The following is a 23,383-nucleotide window of genomic DNA, read 5'->3' on the forward strand; positions in this document are numbered from 1 at the left end:
ACTGCTGTTCTCTTTAGATAAAGTGCACTTTCTCTTTCTCTTTTTTCCAGGATTGTGCCTGAACTCGCTCCCTCTTCTTTACTTCTGTTTTCGTCAGGCGGTAATGTGTTTTTCAAAATGACTATGGCTCTGAACTGACCTCTCTCAAAATCCCGATTATCCAGCAGCAACACTACCCTCCCTTGGGGCGAGCGCAGTTAATGATCCATCACGTCGCTGACAGACTTGCTTTGTGTTGCCGGGCAACTGAGCAACAGACCAACGGCTGCAGAAAAACGGGGGTGCTTGTGGACGAGGGTAAGCAGTATTGATGCAATAAGACGGGCAATAAAACCACGACAGTATTTCAAACACACGAAACGTTCTCTTTCAGCCGTTGCTTGTTCACGAGACCACTGTGCCGCACCTCTTACAGCTTATCCCGTGTGCTCTGTTTTTGTAATGGCCACCGATGCAGTGAAAGTTTTAATAACGGTGAGTGGGATTGCCGCTGACACTAAAGGTTATACTTTAAAAAAACAAAAAAAAAACAAAAAAAAAAAACAATATCGAAATGAATGGCCCTAAACGCGATTCTTCAATGGCCCTAGCTCTAAAGTTAAGGTGTGAGTGTGTGTTGGAATTAACAACTGATTTAAAACTTAAACTTAGTAGTCGAATTCTCTCAACGGGTCCGTCACTAAAATAAAGCCTGGCCTTTCTTTCTACACCTATGCCGGGTAAGCAGTGTAACTCGATGGAAGAGTTGGGTTCAATGGAAGACCGCAGTACTGTAATTCAATGTGAACAGACGCAGACGAATTTCAGAAGGAAGGGAGGAAACATGGATAACTGTTAGCTGAACAGAGGGAGTTTAAACCACAACACAATTTGACACGGCTGGTTGCAATCTCAGGGTTTGTAAGGGTTACCAGAACCTGTGTCCATATATATAACGCATGTGTTTATTAAGACATTGCAGGGATTTTTAAAAAGTGTATTCATTTTAGTATTAAGACATTAATTATAACAATATATAAGTTGCATATAAATTCCTGTCTTGTGTGCAGATGTCATCCCATGTAAATGTAACAGTTTGGAGGCTGGGCGTGAAGCAGTGACCTCACACGCTGCAAGTGAGCATCTTAACCACTGTGCAAAAGAGCCAGGCTGCTAAGCAACCACTATGTAAATACACAGTGTTTATAGACACTTACTGTACAGTGTTTTTACATGTTTTAGTTCAAGTCAATCCAGATGTGAGATGTCTCTCTGTGTTGGATGTCCCTCTTGTGTAAATATTTGAAATAAATCGAGGCACCATATGGATTATGAATAATTTATGCCAAGTGCTGGGCTGTTGCAACATCAATTTGGAAAAATTCAAAGAGCAACGACAACAACAACATCAGTGTTACAATGTATTGTGCACTGGCTGATTACCTTTGTAAAGTCCCATCTAAAATGAATAGAGCCTAGTGTTCGAAACGAAACCCACCATTGCAGGAACCCCAGCTTGCATTGTAATCCTGTCAGCTCTGATAAGCCAAGCTGGGGCTGTGCTCTGACAGGAGGGGACCTCCAGGGAAGTGCTGCTGCATGGGGCAGGGCTTTGATGAAGGATGTGGGGATGATGAGTTAAACACACAACACACAATGCAGCTGCTCTCTCTCTCTCTTTATTTAATTGCAGATCCAATGTTTGTACAGGGAACCTATTTGAGCACACGTGGATACGTCAGTCCGAGGGCTGCTCTGCTCAGTGAGTCCAGGTCATTCCAGAAGGAAGGTCCTGACAATGAGAACACGTTGACAGAAGGTATGTGTCACAGCTAGCCTTCATCATGATGCACGATTTTACTCTCTCAGTGTTAAAATTAGAGGGTAAGTTACTCCCAGACCCAAAACCTCATCTAGAGCGCTGCATACAATCAAAAATACAGACACACATACACAAATACTGTACAGTCAGACACATACACACAATACTTACTGTGCACCAAAACTAGGCATATTCTTAAGAGGCCTAGTTTAGTTAGTGGCCTGATATCGGATTACTTCATTTCACCAGCAGAGGGCATTTTTAAAAATATGCTTTACCAAACCACTTTGGGCTTTACAGTGCTTACCTATGCTTTGCAATGCTTTCACTGTGCTTTAATTCACTCTGCTATGCTTTCACTGTGCTTTATGACACTGTGCTATGCTTTTACTGAAGGAAACGTTTATAAGGGGTAACAGCACTCCTATATCAAATTACATCATTACCAGCAGGGGTCAGCCTTATAGGTAGTGCATCACACCTCATCAGTAGCTATCAAATAGTACCCGGGCTTGGACTGGGCTCAGACCAGTACCCTTATAAAAAACAGTATTGGGTATTTAAAGCAGCAGTTATGTAACTCCTGTCTTATTGATGTTATCTCAGCAGTATCTGGGAAGCCCAATCTCAATGGAACACCAAATGCATGGTATTATTGTCTCTTTGCAAAAGATCACATGGGCAGGTTATGCTTGAGACTGTGAGCTGGGACATCACGTTGGCAGGTTATGCTTGAGACTGTGAGCTGGGACATCACATTGTCAGGTTATGCTTGTGACTGTGAGCTGGGACATCACGTTGGCAGGTTATGCTTGAGACTGTGAGCTGGGACATCACGTTGGCAGGTTATGCTTGAGACTGTGAGCTGGGACATCACATTGTCAGGTTATGCTTGAGACTGTGAGCTTCAACATCACATTGGCAGGTTATGCTTGAGACTGTGAGCTGGGACATCACGTTGGCAGGTTATGCTTGAGACTGTGAGCTGGGACATCACGTTGGCAGGTTATGCTTGAGACTGTGAGCTGGGACATCACGTTGGCAGGTTATGCTTGTGACTGTGAGCTTCGACATCACATTGTCAGGTTATGCTTGAGACTGTGAGCTGGGACATCACGTTGGCAGGTTATGCTTGAGACTGTGAGCTGGGACATCACGTTGCAGGTTATGCTTGAGACTGTGAGCTGGGACATCATGTTGGCAGGTTATGCTCGAGACTGTGAGCTGGGAATCAGTATCACGTTCACACCTGCTGAATGCAGTCACACTGTGATGTTATAAATAAGCCAGGGTGTCTGCAACGTGTCAGCAGTCCATGGGGGGTTTGTACCACCACGCTTCTGCTCTTTATAGAATACTGCTGCTCAGGAGAGAAGAGACAGGGATCTTAGACTAAGAGATACTTCTGAAAAGACATTCACCTTCTAAAAGCATCAAATCAGTTGTAACATTTAATAAAGCAATGCTAATTCATGATGACGGAATAGTGGCTTATTTGTAAAAAGCAGGATGCAGGTGGAATATGAAATAATAACTACCAGCAGGTAATCTTTAAACTAGGGACATTCCAGCAGCGTTAGCCACAGTGACCACTAGTAAAGGCAGCTCACACCCCAATAGTACTAATGTCAATAGATAGACAGACAGACAGATAGATAGATAGATAGATATATAGATAGATAGATAGATAGATAGATAGATAGATAGATAGATAGATAGATAGATAGATAGCACGGTTCAAATTATATTTGCACGCATTTTAAACAGTCTCCATCAACACTGGCGATGTTTTCATCCAGTGAGTCGCAGTCCTACCCCGAGAGCCGGGAAGCAGTGAGGGTGGCGCAGGGGCTGTTTCCATCACCTCTAACAGCTGTTAATGCAGTCAGCGCAGAGACTGAATACAGTGCGGCGGATCCGAATGTTTCACAGCCGTGACACCCCTGTCCAAGGTCCTGAAATCAACTCCTGCGCTTATCGCTGAAGTTACGCGTGCGCGGATCACTGAACAGCAAGGAAGGTTCGGCTCGGAAGTCAGTGAGGTAATCAGCACTTACTCGGTTTCTTTACTCAGCAGAGTTAGACCCAAACGACCCACAAGTTTATTTTATTGGCCTACAATTAGGCTGCCATTGGTCAATAACACGAAAAGGGGAAATCGTATATTGTTAAATGAATTATAGAACCGAATAAAGTTATTAGGCATTTTCACAACGCTACAAAGTGTGTGTAGTGTATTCATATCAAAAAGCATAAAACACACAGATACAAGCGATGTGACGTCTAAATAACTCTATCTCGGTGTTGTTTTGAAATGTTGTTTTCGTCTGGTTCATGTTTTTGTGTCCTGGCGTGTTCTGTGGTATTATTTGCAGCCCCTTTACGCTTCTTTACAGCCTCCTGAACTCAGCGGGCACCTGCTCTTAAACACTGCCGCTATGGACAAAGTTTTGCGTCACCCTATATAATTCAGTAATTGGAATGAAACCTGCTGAGTAATGCTACATTAACATATTGAATTACACACTGCTTTGTAGTTTTCCATATACTTAACGAAGATGTTCCATGAAATACTACTGTACAAGTTTTTTCCACAAGAGGGCGCTATAAGCTCATTGATCAGCATTGATTGAGAACAAAAGGAGCCAAGTTCATTCCCCTCACCAAAGACCAAAGAGTTAGTAAACTTTTAAAGGATCCCATCTCTTGAAAAGAACCATTCACGTAAAACGATGTCAGGGTTATCATGGGCTTGTTCAGAGAGAACCATTTCAAGGGAAATACAAAAAATAATTAATCACTCAATTTCAAATGAATACTATAAAACAAGATACTTAATTTTGCGTTTATTAAAAATCCGCCGTGAAATATATTATTCATACATGTGCCGTACATTAAAAATAAAAGAAGCGCAAACATTTACTGCAGCAAAAATGAACCTTGAAGGCCATTAGAGAAATTAAGTTGCCACAAAAAAAATACTGTTTTACAGTATCTATTTCCTATAGAGAAAGCAGCTAGGCCAATGAAACGCTGTTTCGAGTGTTGTGTGGTGCAGTGGATTATTGTTGTATTATCTAGTTTCGTAAGGCTCTTTATCTTTCTGCTTACCTATTTACTTAATAAAAGGCTGTGAATCCTGCTGTAAGAGGAATCCCTTTTATAGCAGAGGCCGTGTGCCCTGGCTAATTGGGGGAGTATCAATTCATTTGTTTTACTGCAACACATGGTACAAAAGAGTAGATTAATAATACAGTAAACACTAATGATGCTGTAAATTCAGACGTGGAGTGCATGATAAAGAGAAAACTTTACAGCCAAATCAGTCAGTGTAATCCCCATCGTACTGGAGGTATTGTGGGCTATAACACTCATCTGCATGGCTTCATCCAGCTCCCTGTCTTCTATTAGAGCAGACAGGGAAACTGTGGCAAAGAATGATGATACACGTGTGGGGGTTAAGTGATAAGCCACACAATTGTAGGTCCCCAGCCCATTCTTTACAGCACTGTAAAAGTCAATTACTCCCAAATTAAAAAGGAGAATCCATGCGGACAGCTCTTCGAGTGATAGTGTTTGGGCAGCGCTTCAGTTCAATGCATTGTGTATTGATTGAGATGCGCTGAGCTGCAATTCCAGCTTGATGGATTTCTTTAATAGCAGCAGGATTATATATATATATATATATATATATATATATATATATATATATATATATATATATATATATATATATATATATATATATATGTTCAGTGATATATACACTGCACTGTATGTACCTTTCTTTCTACACAGCTGAAGTAGGGCTTTTGACCGAAACGTCCTGAAATAAATTATTTCTTAATCATTCCAAACTTTCTACTGTGTCCCATTATAATTCCATATTATCACAGACTCAGAGGGCCAAGATATCCATAACTATAAAACACACATACACAAGACATGTAGAAATACAATAAGAAGCTAGCCATTGTTTCTACATTACCAATAATGTCAAATACATTTAAGAAAACTTATTTGGGAGCCACATAAGATTTGTTTTGTTCACATTCATCTTGCATGTACCCCACATGAGATCCACTTCCTAAAATATTGTGGAAACAGTGGACAGCTGTCTCTTTGGAGTAAAGAGATATGACACCCATACATTTTGTATGGCTCAGCTATCACCAGTCACTGCAGCTCTCCCATGCAGCATATTTATCGAAATGCATTTTGGACGGATGTTTAGCTCACAGTGATTGGAAAAGCTAGTGTGTGTTAACAGGAAGCTTATGTGCGTGAAGCTACAATAACACAGAATTTTACTACTAAAAGATACAATTGTGTGTTTGAAGTATTACTCCATTTAACAAAGACGGGAGTAAATCTTTGTATACAGTATGCAATGTAATGCACATATTATACACATAACAACGCTACGGTATAGTCACGAGCTTCCTTATCATCAGAATCTTATCAGGGGAAGAAATCTGTCCTTTGATCCTTTGTCAACATGGCAAGCTGTTTGGAGACCTGCCCTCCCCCCGTCCCAGAACCCTCTGCCCTAACCATTACATCATAAACCTTTATTGCTGCTTTAACCATCATTACTGATAAGAATAAACCCTGGAGATCGCTGGAGTCAGCAGCTCCCAAGATCAGAAGCACTCTGTGTCTCCAAGGTTTCCTTATTTAAATAACAAATACATTCCCTGAATTTGATCCTGCCACACCTGTCACGCAGTACCTGGAATTTCATTTGTTTTTTCTGTTGTTGCTGATGTTTGTGCTGGGTTTAGCTATAACCTTTCTTATTTTCTTGACAGTGTGATTTCATTTGAATTCCACTCCATCACATTTTATATATTACATGCATAAGACGTTCTCACTTTTTCCACTATGTTGTTTTACTAAAAAAGAGAAAAACACTCCCTTTAAAATTACACGACTAAAAATAAACCACTTGCCCAAGAGTCCCTGAAAAAAATCCAAACCAATGAAAAAGTAAGTGGCAGTAATACAACAGATTTCCTGCTGAATTCATTTAAAGTCAGCATCAATTTTAGGATTCATTCAAAATGAATGAGATTGCTGGGATTTTAAAATGCTTCATGATTGATTGATGTTACCCAATGAATATAACTGAATGTAGACATTGTATACAGAGTGTTTAAAGAACGCTCTTCCAGTGCTTGCTGTAGGCTTCCAGTCCGATACATCCTGGAGGGGTGATCGCGTGCTGTTGGGGGAGATGACAAGTCGTCTTTTTATCAGCATTACACAACAGCCTGTAAATGGTTTTGAAGGCAGATGAAAGTTTCTCTTTCATGTCTGAGCAATGAAGATAATACCTGTTTCATGAGATGGTTGTGAAAGTGGCACTGATATGACAGGATTGACAGCTGTCGTAAGCTGGTCCGAGATGCAGCACTTCACCTGCTATTGAAGTAGAGAATCTTACTGAAGTAGAGAATCTTACTGTTACTTCTATTGAAACACACTCAAGATAGATTTAATAGTGTTCTTCAATTGGGTCAACAGGGTATACTGCCACTATCCTTTCAATGAAATAATTCCCCTAAATCTCACCTGTCTTGAAATAATGCTCTCTAGTTTTATACCATTTACATTATTTTATTTACCTTCTAAAAACTAAATTGTACTCGCATCAGAATAGAGCATCTAAAGCATGGAGCCAGGCTCAAAGAATGTTCTAAGGGCTGTTTTTTCTTTTGTTAAATCTCATTTTGATTAACGAAATCAAGCTTGCAGTTCATAAAACAAATGTCCATCTGCTTTGGAGAGGGTTAGAAGTTAATTTTCATTTTTTCCAAGCACTGTTTAACCTATTAGAATGTTTGGAAACACAAGCCTTAAAAACATTCCTTGTTAAAATAGTCCTTAAGTTCTGTTGAAAACGATTCCTGTGAGGTACAATGCGAGGCCACTGATTGCGTGTGGGGGAAACCGTCTAACCATCTACATTATCTGTGTAGGCACTGCAAACCGAGGGATGGCTGTGCAAATTCAATAGCAGATAATGAAGAGGTAAGCTCCCTGCACACTTGTTTTAATGAGGATCATTGCGAGGCTGAGAGGACACACACTGATGCTGATAAATACCATCCTGCCGTACATTTACACACAGCCAGGGTTGCTGGATATCATACAGCAGACTGCAGTAACTACAGTGTGTGTGTCATCTCCAATTCAGACATTAATCCTTACACATGCTTACTGCAGTGTGCCATGATAAAAGCATAGTGAAATCATAGTGAAGGCATGGTCATCAGAAAAAGCATTGTGGTATATCATGGAAAATACACGGCACAAGTATGGTAAGTGTCCAGTAGTGCAAACACCAACTATTGAGAAAAGCCAGCTGAGTGTATCTAGAGTGCATCTTAACTAGACATTATCACTGCAGTTTAGCCCCTCCTTCACTGCACTGCACCTGCACATCGCAGAATGTGTCTGGCTTTCTACAATCATAGCAGAACAAGTGAGAGTCTGGTAAAAGACGAGTGAGCTAGTGGTGTGTCTTCCAGAGCTATGGGCCCTATTCACGAAACATTAAGGACTGTTTTAAGGAAACTTTTCATAAGGACTGTTTTTTAAGGCCCATTTTGTTGAATTAAATCAAGTGTGCAATTCACAAAACCTTTCTCAACTGCATTAGAGAGGGTTTATGGGTTTATTCCCATGTTTCAAATGAGAATGTTTTTTTTATTATACTTTTTGTATAAGTTTATAAATAAACTAACTAAAGCAATAACACAAAATGAACAGCGTCTTACAAAACAGGCCATTACAAAAAAGATGTGCTTTAAAATAAAGCATGAGCATCGGTAGACTACTGGAGCCCTGAATGTTTTTCATTTTAGATATAGTAAGAAAAAAGTTTAAAAAGACACAGTGATGTTTAGTACATCTGTTGCAGTACAGCCTCCAAACTGTGTTTTATTCATAAAAGCATTCCTTAAAAAACTCCTGAGCTTTGTGATAGGGAGCACCTCGCTGCCTCTGCTACTGTGCTGAGTGTGCACCAAGCTCACACTGGAATGCAAACCCGTCACACAGACCCCCCATCTCTCACCTGTGTGAAACGTGATAAAACGCGTATGCTGACCTTCATGAACTCGCCCAACTGAATTTCCTGTTGGTTCACACACAGCCACATATAACCATGTTAGCCACCCCCTGCTGTCAACGTCATCGCATTCTTCGGTCAGTTTCCCAGCAGGTCACGCGATCGACAAACAAGTTCTCTGTCGCCGCCTCCGCGCAGCAGCGCCCTGAACAACGGTTAATCAGTTCCTTAACCCCGTGCAAACCAAACAGAGCCCAAGGCTGAGCTCCGCTTCGCCCCCGCAATAAAACCCTGGGAGGGCAGCCAAGCGCCTTCCATATCTTGCTATATGGCAGGGCTGGTTAATGGTTAATGTGCTCCTGATGAAAGCGCCAGAGTTTTCCTCTTCTGCAGTGTGATAAGGAGTATTTTTTGACAAGTTGTCTCAGGTGAGCGGGGCACAACTTTAGAAGGAGGGGGGCACCCTGACAAGTAATGGAGTCCTGTCACGAAAACACCCTTATAAAAGTGTCCCATAGTAAAAGCATTGCAAAGTGTAATAAAGCACAGTGAAGGCATGGAAAACCATAGGCAAGCATTGTAAAGAATAGTAAGGTATGGTGAAGCATGTTAATACACATGGCAAAACCAGGGGAAACTATTATAAATGCATAGTGTAAGCATGGGACAAGCATGGGTAAACACTAATAATACTGTGCAGAAATACCCTGGTAAACCTTCATAAGGACAGGGCTGATGCCTGGTATGTATCAACATCTTCAAGAGCTTTTTTATAAGACCAGTATCAGTCCAGCAAGTATACTCGTGCAGCTGGATTTGTGTATGCTTGTGTATGGCTTGGCTGTTTAAGAAGTGCAAGCTTTTGCTTAATTGATTGAAAACGGATTCAGTTTCTCTTTTTGTTGACATTATTTATTTTTGTATATCGATTTACCCATGTTAGAATCCCACTGAAGCCAAGGTCTGCTACCAACTAAGGGCCAGCATTCACAAGCAAGAGTTTCTCAGAATCTATTCTCATGTGTACCAGGCTTGTTGTGTGTATAGTTATGCAGAGGCTGTGTACTCCTGTAATGATTTGTGCATGCTTGCTAAAACACACTTACTGTACACAATTATTTCAAAGCACTTCACAGCAGCACTAGCATATATGAGCGTGGTGTTCCACTCGCAGTTTTCTGTTGACACAGGCTGTGCCGGGTCACGTGTACTGTTCAGTGTAGATTTTATAAGAGAATCCATGTCTCCCTTGTCAACAGAAAATTGCTTGAGTAACACCATGATGTGTTTGCAATAAAATCATGATGCTGTAAACTACTTTAACATAACAAGGTTCCAATCAAATGAGTGTCTTCACTTAGAAAGTGTCTCTGAAATGACTAATGACATGCGGCTAATGACAGTTTGCAGATCTCAACCCCCACTCCCCTTCAAAGACAGTGTAAGGTCATTCTCTGGGTCCACTGTCAGATCAACGATTTCTATCCTCTGGCTAAAACCTATAGGACACTTCGGGACATATTTTCAAAGCAATCACTTTATAATTAACGAGGTAAAACGCCTGTTACTTTTACAAAACTAGAATTAAAAAAACAAAGTAATACAGTAGTGTGCACATTTATTACAGCACCTCAAGATGTGTCATTGATATCCTTTATATACCCACCTGCATGAAAACCTCTGGGTGTGAGAATTTCAATCTCCTGTCAGTAATCAGTGATATAGAAACAATAGGCACTCATGTGTGAAAATGTTAGACCACTTTGTGCTTTAATTAGGCATCTTAAACAACTTCTAAAAAGTCTCATGCATTTTACCATGTGTGGCTGTGTGTTCATTTTCTCTTGCTATTTGAAATTGCATGTGTGGTCTATTAAAGTCATCAATTAAATTAGACCATCACTAATTTGCCTATTTTGACACCTTTCCCAGATTTTCAGTTCCAGTGGCTTGATTTTATATACACAACAAATCAAAACTACAGAAAAAATGGGTGTTCTAATACAGAAGCAATGGGTGTTTTTCTAATACAGAAGTGATGGGTGTTCTAATTCAGAACCAATGGGGAGTTCTAATACAGAACCAATGGGGTGTTCTAATACAGAACCAATGGGTGTTCTAATTCAGAAGCAATGGGTGTTCTAATTCAGAAGCAATGGGTGTTCTAATTCAGAAGCAATGGGTGTTCTAATACATTTTCACACTGCTGCGTAACCCACGTTCTCTTTAGCGATCAGGTGTCTGTCTATAATTTTGTAACATTAAGATTAATTTTTCTTCTTTCAAAAAATAGGAGTTAATAAAAGAAAACGCTTTGAAAATGTGCCCCTTTTCCAGGATCTGTTGCAGCTCTGTGGTGGTTAAAGTCTTACACCTTACTGTACTCTGTTAATGTAGTTCCTGCATCCCTGACTCGGTTCTGATTTGGTGTCCTCAGTGTGACTGACACATTCACTGCAATGAGTCCACAGTGTTTCTTCTGTATCAATATTCAATATATCATCAGAAGGGATGCCCAAGGTGTCACAACACCCCTCTGACTTAAAGAGTGTCATTTGTCATCTCCTGTATGAGCAAGCTATCTGTAGACATGGATTTCAATCTGATTTAGATACAATAGAGCTTGACCATTCTTTTGTCCTAGGTTATATTAAGAACTCCACGGTTCCTGAAGTAGCGCTGGGTTTGCAGTGCAAACATTACAAACTGACCTCAGTGTCAGTGACATGCGCACACACTGTAGCAGGCAATGGCTCGGTTACTTGCTGCTCTTTGTTTGAAATGTCAGTGTTTGCCAATGGCTCATAAAGGAGATGCGGAAGTCACGAGCACAGCCTTGAGAGAAGAAAAAAAGACAAACTGCAGGTTTGCTTTGGGAAAGTGAAGTTTAAGGTTTTGAGATCATATCCGTGCCAAACGCTTGTAATAGTGGATCCTGATATTGATCTGGAATGACTTTGTATCAGATTGACTGTGTCACGTGTAAATGAAGTCACATTAGGATTAGAGATACTGCTCATTTATTTATCAATCTATATGGTATAAGAAGTGAGTATAGGGTGCTGTGTAAGATACTGGCTGATGTTCATCAAGTCCAGCTCGGATTGTCCAGCAAGTCCACTCAATGCAGCCTCCACGTTAGATATGGGGTGCAGAGCAGCCTGTGTTGTACACATGTACGATATTCTATATATCTGCCTACAATCTCAAGTGGGACTGCTTATAAACTGTGAGCTTGTCATTGCAATGTGCCACTGCAGTGTGCAAGTGTGAGCAGAGTTTTGAGAAGCAGCCCTCGGTTAAAAGCTCTATACCCACGAATGCAGACAATGCCTTTTGCATTGTGGTGAAGGCGCTCCCTTGCGGTGTGCGGGGTCTCCGGTCTGCCCCCAGCCTTCACCCTGTCACATAAACAGAAACAGAAATTGAGTAAAATTACACATATGATAATAGGGCATTAAACAGGTAGCAAGCTGCTTTTAATATGCATGTCTGAAGTAAAATGATTCTTGTCTACACTCTTGTTATAAACACGAGCAACTTTTTATGTACTTTCTGGGTATCCAGTAGGGGGGGAAAAAACAGCAACACCTTTCAAATGTGGAAAAAGGGCACAGCACTACTGCTATTTATGAACTGTACTTACAGTAGTGTAGCATTTCACTTGCAGGTTCATTTGCAGAAGAATGTACATGTAATTACAATTCTGATGCACTAGGTGGCAGCATTACCTTGAGAATGACAAGAAGACTTGTCTTCAGGTCTGCCTGCAATGCTGTGGACCGGGTTAACCGAGCGTTTTAGTCAAGTGCAAAGTTTGTTCCCCAAAACGTTTAAGAACTTGAGAACAACAACAGGGTTGTGTGTAGAAGCCCTGTCGATTATTACTATTTATTTCTTAGCTGACGCCCTTATCCAAGTCGACTTACAATTGTTACAAGATATCACATTATTTTTACATACAATTACCCATTTATACAGTTGGGTTTTTACTGGAACAATCTAGGTAGAGTACCTTGCTCAAGGGTACAGCAGCAGTGTCCCCCCACCTGGGATTGAACCCACGACCCTCCGGTCAAGAGTCCAGAGCCCTAACCACTGCTCCACACTGCTGCCGATGATGTCTAGTTATGAAACATTAGCACACTTTTATTTTTACTTACATAAAAAGTGGAGTACTATAGCTATCTGTTAGCTAATTGTGCATTCAAAGACTTTCAGTTTATAAAACTAAAGTCCACAGAAGAAAATGTTAATCAGATTTATGGACACTGGAAGCAAGGCACCCCAGCTTTAGAGAGTGTGTCTCTTATAAAAGTTATTTTTGCACTCGTCCCCTCATGTTTTTCCCATAGTTTACCCTGGTTTGCCAAGTTTATTAATATGCTTTACCATACCTTGGTATTCTTTAAGGTGCATTCCTATGCTTTATCATGATGTCACTGTGCTTAATTACACGTTCCTGTGCTTTTTACTGTGGGATACTTTTACAAGGGATCAAACGGGGTAATGGCGAAGGCGCTGAATTTTTGTATTGAATCCTTCCACTAGATGGCAGTAAAACACAATCTGTGTTGTACTGTTTCTGCCTTTCCTGAGTCAACAAAGCACTTCGGAAGATGACTGTTTTAACGATCTCGACTCTTCATGCGTCTCCCTCTCGGATCTCTTTATTGTCTTCAGTGATGTCAGTAAGCAGGTCATCCTGCATTTGCCTCTTCCTTATGTGCCGATATAAAGACTAGAAGAGAGTTTTTTGTTATCCGTCCCCATAGGAGGTAGCCATGCATGAAAGGGTTAATCGAATCTCGATGTGCAATAAAGTAATAAAGGAACAGCCCTGGTTTGGGGTGGATAGAAAGAGCCCCAAATTGAGTGAAGAAATGACAAATGAATACAATATTTCTAAAGCTCTACGTGCTCTTATAGAACACAAAAGAGAGAACAATTACAGAAAGAAAACTAATAAAATCAACTCCTTCGAATTAAGATGGTATTGATGGGAAGAGAAGGGCTCAGAACACACTCGAGCCAGGGGCTTTTAACAGCACTGCACAAAACACACCCGAGCCAGGGGCTTTTAACAGCACTGCACAAAACACACCGGAGCCAGGGGCTTTTAACAGCACTGCACAAAACACACCGGAGCCAGGGGCTTTTAACAGCACTGCACAAAACACACCTGAGCCAGGGGCTTTTAACAGCACTGCACAAAACACACCGGAGCCAGGGGCTTTTAACAGCACTGCACAAAACACACCGGAGCCAGGGGCTTTTAACAGCAGCTCAGCACAAAACACACCCGAGCCAGGGGCTTTTAACAGCAGCTCAGCACAAAACACACCCGAGCCAGGGGCTTTTAACAGCAGCTCAGCACAAAACACACCCGAGCCAGGGGCTTTTAACAGCACTGCACAAAACACACCCGAGCCAGGGGCTTTTAACAGCACTGCACAAAACACACCCGAGCCAGGGGCTTTTAACAGCAGCTCAGCACAAAACACACCCGAGCCAGGGGCTTTTAACAGCAGCTCAGCACAAAACACACCCGAGCCAGGGGCTTTTAACAGCACTGCACAAAACACACCCGAGCCAGGGGCTTTTAACAGCACTGCACAAAACACACCCGAGCCAGGGGCTTTTAACAGCACTGCACAAAACACACCCGAGCCAGGGGCTTTTAACAGCACTGCACAAAACACACCCGAGCCAGGGGCTTTTAACAGCAGCTCAGCACAAAACACACCCGAGCCAGGGGCTTTTAACAGCAGCTCAGCACAAGAAGAAAGACAGCTTGTCAGCGGCCTTGGTTGCTAAGGGTTTCTCAGTCCATCCAGATAAGTGTTACATCATTCTTAATCAACCAATGAAGACAACCATTTAAACAAAAAATGCCCTATATCTAGATTGATTTGAATGATGCCTAATTGAGGTAACATTTATATTCACATGTGAGTGTGTGTTTATGAGTTTTACAAATGTTAGAGTGTGTTGCTGGTTTATGAATGCACCGTGTGCTTGAGAGGTGATCTTGCTGGTTTATGAATGCACCATGTGCTTGAGAGGTGATCTTGCTGGTTTATGGAGAATGCACCGTGTGCTTGAGAGGTGATCTTGCTGGTTTATGAATGCACCGTGTGCTTGAGAGGTGATCTTGCTGGTTTATGAATGCACCATGTGCTTGAGAGATGATCTTGCTGGTTTATGGAGAATGCACCGTGTGCTTGAGAGGTGATCTTGCTGGTTTATGAATGCACCATGTGCTTGAGAGGTGATCTTGCTGGTTTATGGAGAATGCACCGTGTGCTTGAGAGGTGATCTTGCTGGTTTATGGAGAATGCAACGTGTGCTTGAGAGGTGATCTTGTTGGTTTATGAATGCACCGTGTGCTTGAGAGGTGATCTTGCTGGTTTATGGAGAATGCACTGTGTGCTTGAGAGGTGATCTTGCTGGTTTATGGAGAATGCACCGTGTGCTGCTGACTTGACCTTCACCCCCCAGTGATGCCAGCTCCCGGGGGTTCTGACACATGTTTGTGCCGCGAGGAGTGGAAATCAAAGCAGAGCAGGAACTGTCTGTCTCCTCTGCTCACGCTGTTCTCATGTGCTCTCGTTTCACCCTGAACGTTCAGAAGCTTCTGTTCCAGCTCCTTCTCATGACGTTAATAACACCGCTGGCTTTCTACATATCAAGCAGCGAATGGTACCTGAGCTGCTTGATATACTAGGAACCTATACAGTATGCAGACCCTGTTGTTGATGTGAAACAGACAACTGCAATTAGTTTGTATCAGATAGCTTGCATCAGATGGGAATGATGGATTGCTCTTACACCTAACTAAGATACAAGCTGATTTCAAGATCAGCCACAGAGACACTTACACAGACACAGACACAAAGACACTCACACAGACACAGACACACAGACACAAACACAGACACTCACACAAACACAAATACAGAGACACTCACACAGATACAGACACAGACACACAGACACAAACACAAAGACACACACACAAACACAGAGACACTCACACAAACACAAATACAGAGACACTCACACAGATACAGACACACACTCACACAGACACACAGACACAAACACAGAGACACACACAGACACAAACACAGAGACACTCACAGACACAAACACTGCAACACTCACACGGACACACAAACACAGAGACACACACAAACACAAACACAGAGACACTCACACAGACACAAACACAAACACAGAGACACAGACACACACAGATTTGTATTTGGTATTTAATGGGTTAAGGTTAATCCTTCGAGTCTCCCTATTCTAGCAGTCAGCCTGTAGATGAAGTATTGTGACGGTAATTAGTCATTCTTTTGGTTTATCAGTTGACGTCAGCCTCCTTCATAAACCACCGCCAACAAAAAATACATTCCCTCTGTTTGAAAAGCGACCAGCAATAAAAGTGGTCATATTTCACATGATCGTCCTCCTTCATGGTGCTGTCTCCCTGGCTCTAGCAGCAGCACTCTCTGTTTATACGAGTGTAGCCTCTCCCTGTGACGACTGAGCGGGTGTCTGGCTCGGTTTCTCCCACTCTGCCAGGGTTTGCAAACAGTTTTGGTGTTACGTTTGCGCTGGGCTGCCCTGTCTGTCATCTAATTAATCTGGAGAAGGCAGCTCTAAACCCCAGGCTGTCAGCTGACAAGCATCTGCTGTCTGTCATTCTGTCAACTCCCAGATCTAGTTTTCGCAATCTAGAAACTTTTAAGATTGCTTTTGAAAGACTGGAAGAGATTTTAAAAGCATTCTCTTAGGTTAAACAGTGCTTTGAAAAATGCATTTCTAGCCTCATAAATTAGTTGGCAATGATATTAACGAACAGTGAACTATTAAGCAACTGATAAAAATGTGCTATAAAAACTTAAAATGTTGTCACTAGGGGATCTATAGATCTAGAATCACAGAACGTGCATTTCAGTTCTGCTTTTGACTTTTGGTGCATTTCCGATGTTCAGAGTGGAGCGTAGGGATATAACTTCAGCCTTGTGGTGATGAGGTTTCAGGTAGAGTATCAGATATAACTGATTAGCTTTTTTAACTCTATATAGACCACTGCAACATCAGCCTACACATGGAACCCCACACAGTGGAGAATCGTATATTCTTCTAAGCAAATCAGAGAGCAGACAGTGTATTAAGAGCTGGGTACCATTGCTCTGCCGCTCAGCCACCCTGCATCTAAATATCCAAGCCCAGCCGTTGCTCAGTGTAACCTTCCCCCTTGGAGGTTTTCAAGACGGAGCTGCTTTGTGCCTGAAAAGGGTCATAATCATCCTGTACCATAACGGCAGGGGAGAACACAGCAAATCAAATCAAGCTGGATTTATATAGCACTTTTCACAGACCTGCGGTAAACGAGAAACGATTCAAATAAATCGAGAAAAAGCTTTTATTTATCTGTTGTTGTTATTATTATTATTATTATTATTATTATTATTATTATTATTACTAGATTTAAACAAATGCATATAGTTTACTACAGGACAAATACAGGTTGTATTATTTACTGGAACAAACTCTTCGTGAAATAATAAATGGATAAGAAATCATTTAACGAAAGAATTCTATACAATATGTCAACCTTCAGTGTGCCGAGATGTTGACCTTGTGATTTGGGTAAAAGCTGTTACTTTCTATCACTCCTGCCCAATACATCCTAAGGTGAAAGAAACTCACTTTAAAATTATGAATGCAATTTACCCATCAGGGGAGCTACTGTATCCTGCGTAATGCATGCAGCTTTTGTGACTGTGACATAGAAACAACAACTCATATTTTTTGAACGCCCTTTTACAAAACTTTTTTGGAATGATGTTCATACATTTCTGTCTTTAAAAATTCAAACTGTATCTAAACGATCAGTCATTGATGTGGTGTGGTATTTTAATAAAACACAGAACACAAAGGCCCGAAAATATCAGAAATGTAAATTTAGTTTTATGAAACCCTATTTGTCATCTTTAAAAAGCAGTTATCAGAATATATTAAATCCCTTTCTTTGTTAAATTCTAGAACATTTCAATACTTCTTGTATATTATAAACAAGCATCTTATTTTATAGGCTTTTATGTTATATATGTAAGGATACAAGTATGACTATGTACATGCGAATATGAGGATATACATGTATGGATATGTAGCTAAGATATATTTATGTATATTTATTTTCTTTTCTTTTAATTTGTGTCTATAAATTGCAATCATTATATATTTGTAAGGTACCATGGCCCCTGGTACTGGTTGTTGTATATTATATTTGTGAATATTGTTAATAATAATAAAAAAAAAGAGAGAAGCACCCCCTGCTGTTTCATCCATGTGTAAACGCGCGAATCCTATTGGAATGATTCCGGAAAGCAAGTGTAAACGCACCATTCCAGAACAGACTGTCCCGGAATCCTATCGGAATGATTCCGGAAAGCAAGTGTAAACGCACCATTCCAGAAATTCAATGAGCAAAAAACTGCAGGCGATAAATACACAACTTAATCAATCAACAAGGGGAAAAAAAATACACATAGATCAAAGAGTTGGAATTTTATACATACAAACACTAGGAAGTCAGGCTTGAAGTTTTTCTTTCCTGTTATGCTCTGTGGTTGAAGGAATACAGACTCCTTCTGAAGCATGTTGCACAATGAAAAACAATCCTTCTCGTGCATCTCCAGACAGTCTGTTTAGGCTTCGTTGCCAGATGCTGACACACAAAATCAAGATGCACGTGCCAGTGTAAAAGTCTTGGCGTTCCTCGCTTAACTATTACCTCAATTACATTTTTGCAGCGTTAGCCACCTCCTTGCCTACCTCACTGCTCGTGTTGTTCAAAGCAGCTCAGTTTTTCATTGGCTTTAAGATGACAGCAGTTACCTCTTAGGATTGTTAAAGCCTAGATCACACGTCGTCGAATTACATCAACGAGTGGCAAAAGTGAAGCATCCAGGGCCAGATTCCAACGTGCTGCTGTTCTTGTTTAATAACAGACCTCACCGTCTTGTCAAGTGTTGATGCTTTACTGTAACACACACCACTCCAGCAATGCTGAACTGGAAAGCAACCCGCCATCTCCTCTCTGCAGACGCAAGAAACCGTACCAGCTGCTTTCAACATCATTTTGGCCAAATTCAAATCAACACCTTTCACAATTTTGAACAAACAAGCCAGATGTTCTTTTACAATGTTTTATGTTTAATACTTTCTTAATCTAAATAGAAAACTCTTGTTTCTGTGGTGCAAATGTTTTGTAAATCCAGATCTCTGCTGCCTTTGACACAGTTGGCCTCTCTATTCTCCTGTCCTCCATCGCTGACCTGGGACTCTCCGGCATGCTCTTGCCTGGTTCTCCTCCTACCTCTCCGAACGCATGTACCGGGTGTCCTGGCGTGGCTCACCCTCCGCCTCTTGCTCTCTTTCTACAGGTGTCCCCCAAGGCTCAGTCTTGGGACCCCTCCTGTTTGCTCTCTACACCCGCTCCCTGGGTCCCCTCATCTCCTCCCATGGCTTCTCGTATCACTTCTATGCTGATGATGCACAGACCTTCCTCTCCTTTCCTACCTCTGACTGACATCTCTACCTGTCTCTCGGCCATCTTCTCCTGGATGCACTCGCATATCTCAAACTCAACCGCGCCAAATCAGACCTGCTTTTCTTCCACCTTCTCCCCCCCCCCCGCTGATCTCCCTATCTCTATTCTGCTTGAATCCACCACCCTCTCTACTTTCTCATTCACCAAGAACCTCGTCACCCTCGACTCCTCCCTCTCCTACCCTCAGCACATCTCTAAACTGCCACGCTCCTGTCGCTTCTTCCTCAGCAACATACGCAGAATTCACCCCTTCCTCACCGACTACTCCACACAACTCCTAGTTCAGGCCCTGGTACTGTCCCGCCTTGACTACTGCAGTCCCTGACCACCTTCTGGCGCCTCCTCAAGACACACCTGTTCAGACAGCATCTGTAAACCTCACAGCTCTCCACTACACTGCACTATATGACACCCAATTGTACCAGTACTCGCATCAGCTTCTACTGCACTGAACTGCTCCATACATTGCCTCATTCTACTACCGCTCTCAATTATAACTACTTCCTGTATCTTGTATCTGATTTTACTTGTATGGTAACCGTACTCATGTTTTTTGTAATTGCTCTTATTTGAAATCATTCTCATCCATTTATCGTACTACGTATTCTTACTGGACTTTACTCATAAGCAAATTTTCACCTTAAGTTTTAACTGCTCTTAGTCAAACCTGCTTACTTATAATTTTCTGTATTCTTTATTCTTACTTGAATTTGATCTTACTATACTTTCATAACTGCTCTTATCTGTATTATGATATTCTGTAATGTGATATTTTATAATGTGATCTTTTATAATGCGATACTTTGTACTGTGATATTTTGTAACAATTGTAAGTTGCCCTGGATAAGGGTGTCTATAAATAAATAAATAAATCTCAGCTTGAGCAATACACTGGAAATGTAATGCAAGAGCAAGGTGTGACGCAAACAGCCTTGTGTTTTGTGAATAGAGACATGCCATCAACGAGCCTGCTGATTATTCACAGCATTGTTTTGAGTGTGGAGTGCTGAGTGGATGACACGTGAATAACAACAATGGCTTACAAACCTGACCCTGGGATGACAGATTCCAGTCGTAACAAAGACCGCCCTCCTTTGCCGTCCGCCTGCCGAGCCGCTGAGACGTCTTTAGATTGTGATCTACAGGTTTGTGAAAAAGGCTTGTGTGGGCGTCTACCTGGAGGAGTCAGGAATCAAAGGACAGCAGGGTCCATGCGGGTGCGGGAGGCAGGGCTGAAGACACGGAGATGCTGGGACAGGTGCTCTTTCTGTCTGCACCACGGAAATGTTTGCCACGATGTTTTTCAAGAGAATTTTTTTTCTTCCCTTTGAAGCAGTGGTCTTTGATGCATCAAATTGAAGTACAAATTACAAACAAGGAAAAGATCTGGTAACACTTTACATTAGGTGTCTCTAATGACTGCATGTTTACTTGGTAGTTATATGTGTACTTGCACACAATTCTTTGTTATTATGCATAGTTACAATGTACTTCATCTTTTTGCATGATGCATGCAAGTACACAATTGTATCAGAAAAGGGCAGGGTTATCATCGCACAAAGACCAACACATGAAGTAGATATTGTAACCATGCATCAAACATTGAAGGCATCCAGAGACATTCTGCTGCTGACAAACTCACACAAGAGACGGCCTGTATTTACTTCTTTCTTTATTTCTTTTTATTAATATTATCTCTTTAGAACAGAAAAGGATCATTTCACAACAGGCTGTTGCAAGCAAACCCTTACATACACCTGCCAAAACACCTAGAAATCTGTATCAAAAGTGCAACATTTTATAATTTAGAGTATATTTTCTTTCATTATTATTTTTATTTTATTTATTGTAATTCTTATTTTTTATTATTTATTCAGTTTTTTACATCTGGTATATTAACAAATAACATACATTGTCTCCTGTAGAAATACTTGACCCAATGTACAAAATAATGGACCTGTTGATCCCTAAGAACATATACAGAACACACCTCTATCTATCTGATAAACGAGTTCCACCTTTAACAGCTAATGGAGACGCCCTTGCTTAGATTCATCTCCAGTTGAAATGCGCAGACGCACTGTGTGAGGGGCGGTTTGCTGGAGGGGGGGGGGGTTCATCGATTAATCTTCACACCCCCTTCACTGTCTCAGCTGCACGAGAAGTTACACCTGCTAGTTTAAAAAAACAACACGCAAAAAAGGCCGAAATAAAAATAAAAATAAATAAGCAACAGATTTAATAGATATGAGGCTCAACACAAATAGATTTATGTTTATTTACTTTTGAAAACGATACCCTGTGATGACGGTACTAACCAGGGCTGGGGTCAGTTCCTGTGTTTCAATTCCCATTCCTTTTTTAAACCAATCCCCCTCATCCCTTCACAGGAGCTGGAATGTATAAGTGAGAGACCCACTCATTGTTAGGATTGTTCACCTGCTTTCATTTGAAGCCAATATATTGAACAGAGTGACTTCGATGGAAGGAACTTGTGGCCACTGTGAGAAGCTCATTTTAACAGAATACTGCAAATTGCAATTGATTAAAAGGGAATGGGAATTGGAATTGGGAATGGATTTTAAAAAGGATCAGACCCCGGCACTGCTAGTAACTGACTGAATAACGATGTGCTGCATTCAGACTAAGAACAGCAGCAAAGGAAAACTAAAATAACGCACTGCGTCGTATCCCCATGTTAACAGGCTCCATTTGATTTGTTAAGGTCAGCTTCTACTAAAAAACTTTTACGCGAATAGCAAGACACATCTGTCAGTGTGTCCATCAGCAGGATCTGGTCCAGCCAAACAGTGGTTTGGTTCGTGTAGGTGGGCTTGTATTAGAGGAGGTCAAGGGTCACATATCAACCCTCCAGCCTGCCCAAGATCAAACAGCTACCCGGCTACAAAAAAGAACTGTTCACAATGGCTGGACTTTGCCATTCTGTCCTACTGATTATGAAAGCACCAAAAAGACAGATATGGAACAGACTTAAGAACGGAAGTGCACTAGAAGCTAGCTGATGAGGAGACTGATGACGGGACACGCAGGTTGCTTTTCAATTTAGTGTCATCAGGAAGCTTTCCATTCATTCCCTCCGCTTTTCAAGCTACAGAAGCTACGACTCCGATAAAGTCGTTTCTTAACCAAGCAAAATTACAATACGCAGGCTGTCCAGAGGAGGGTTAAAAAAACATGCACTATAAAACATTCAAACAGGACTTAAACAGTTAGATCGGGGAACTTGAGACTCGGGCTGCCCTTTATAAGACGTAGCAAACAGAGATATTCCTGTGAAGGGGATTGGTCACATTCAACACATGCTATGCCTCTGCACTTGGGATCCCGTTTGTGCCATTATCAGGCAGTGGTGGAGGCTGCACGAGCAAACACTGCTGCCGCAGGAACAAGCATGGAACAGGCAGCAACTGAGACAGGGAGTACCTGGCACTCGAGTCAGTGCTGTCCCAGCAGATGGGGCTGTAAGACAGCGTTGCACTGGGAGTCCCAATGACAAATATTTTAACAAATCTAAACAAAGATCAGCTTTAACTCTTTATCAATCCCCCCCACCCCCCACCTTACTTAGTAGAATCTCTACAACCAATAAGAACACAGTAGAAAGACAATGAATCTCAGGCTGACGAGATTTACTTCTGCTGCTTTGTCGAAGATGCGTTCCCATTTGCCCTGCTATCCATTACTGTAACTAAAGTTATACAAGCCATCAAAACCCACCACACTGCTTTAACAGCATCAGTGTATTCAATGCACAGTGCTGATGTGTTACAGGGGATACAGCTCGGAATGTACAATCAGTGCAGCTGTCTGAGCCGTTTCAAGATATATGGCAGGGCTTTGTAAAGAGGTATATACA

General features: G+C 41.5%; 1 protein-coding gene across 1 annotated transcript in view; it reads right to left on the minus strand.

The window, feature by feature from the left end:
* Positions 1 to 21,161: 21,161 nt before the first annotated feature.
* LOC117972794 (ubiquitin carboxyl-terminal hydrolase 12-A) overlaps positions 21,162 to 23,383 on the minus strand; it is a 21,830-nt gene continuing 19,608 nt past the window's right edge. Inside the window, exon 9 of the mRNA XM_059030689.1 lies at positions 21,162 to 23,383. This exon is cut by the window's right edge and continues 1,276 nt beyond it. The gene's annotated coding sequence lies outside the window, so the exon portion shown is untranslated.

This window comes from Acipenser ruthenus, chromosome 9 (genome assembly GCF_902713425.1).
Source record: "Acipenser ruthenus chromosome 9, fAciRut3.2 maternal haplotype, whole genome shotgun sequence".
Lineage (NCBI taxonomy): Eukaryota > Metazoa > Chordata > Actinopteri > Acipenseriformes > Acipenseridae > Acipenser > Acipenser ruthenus.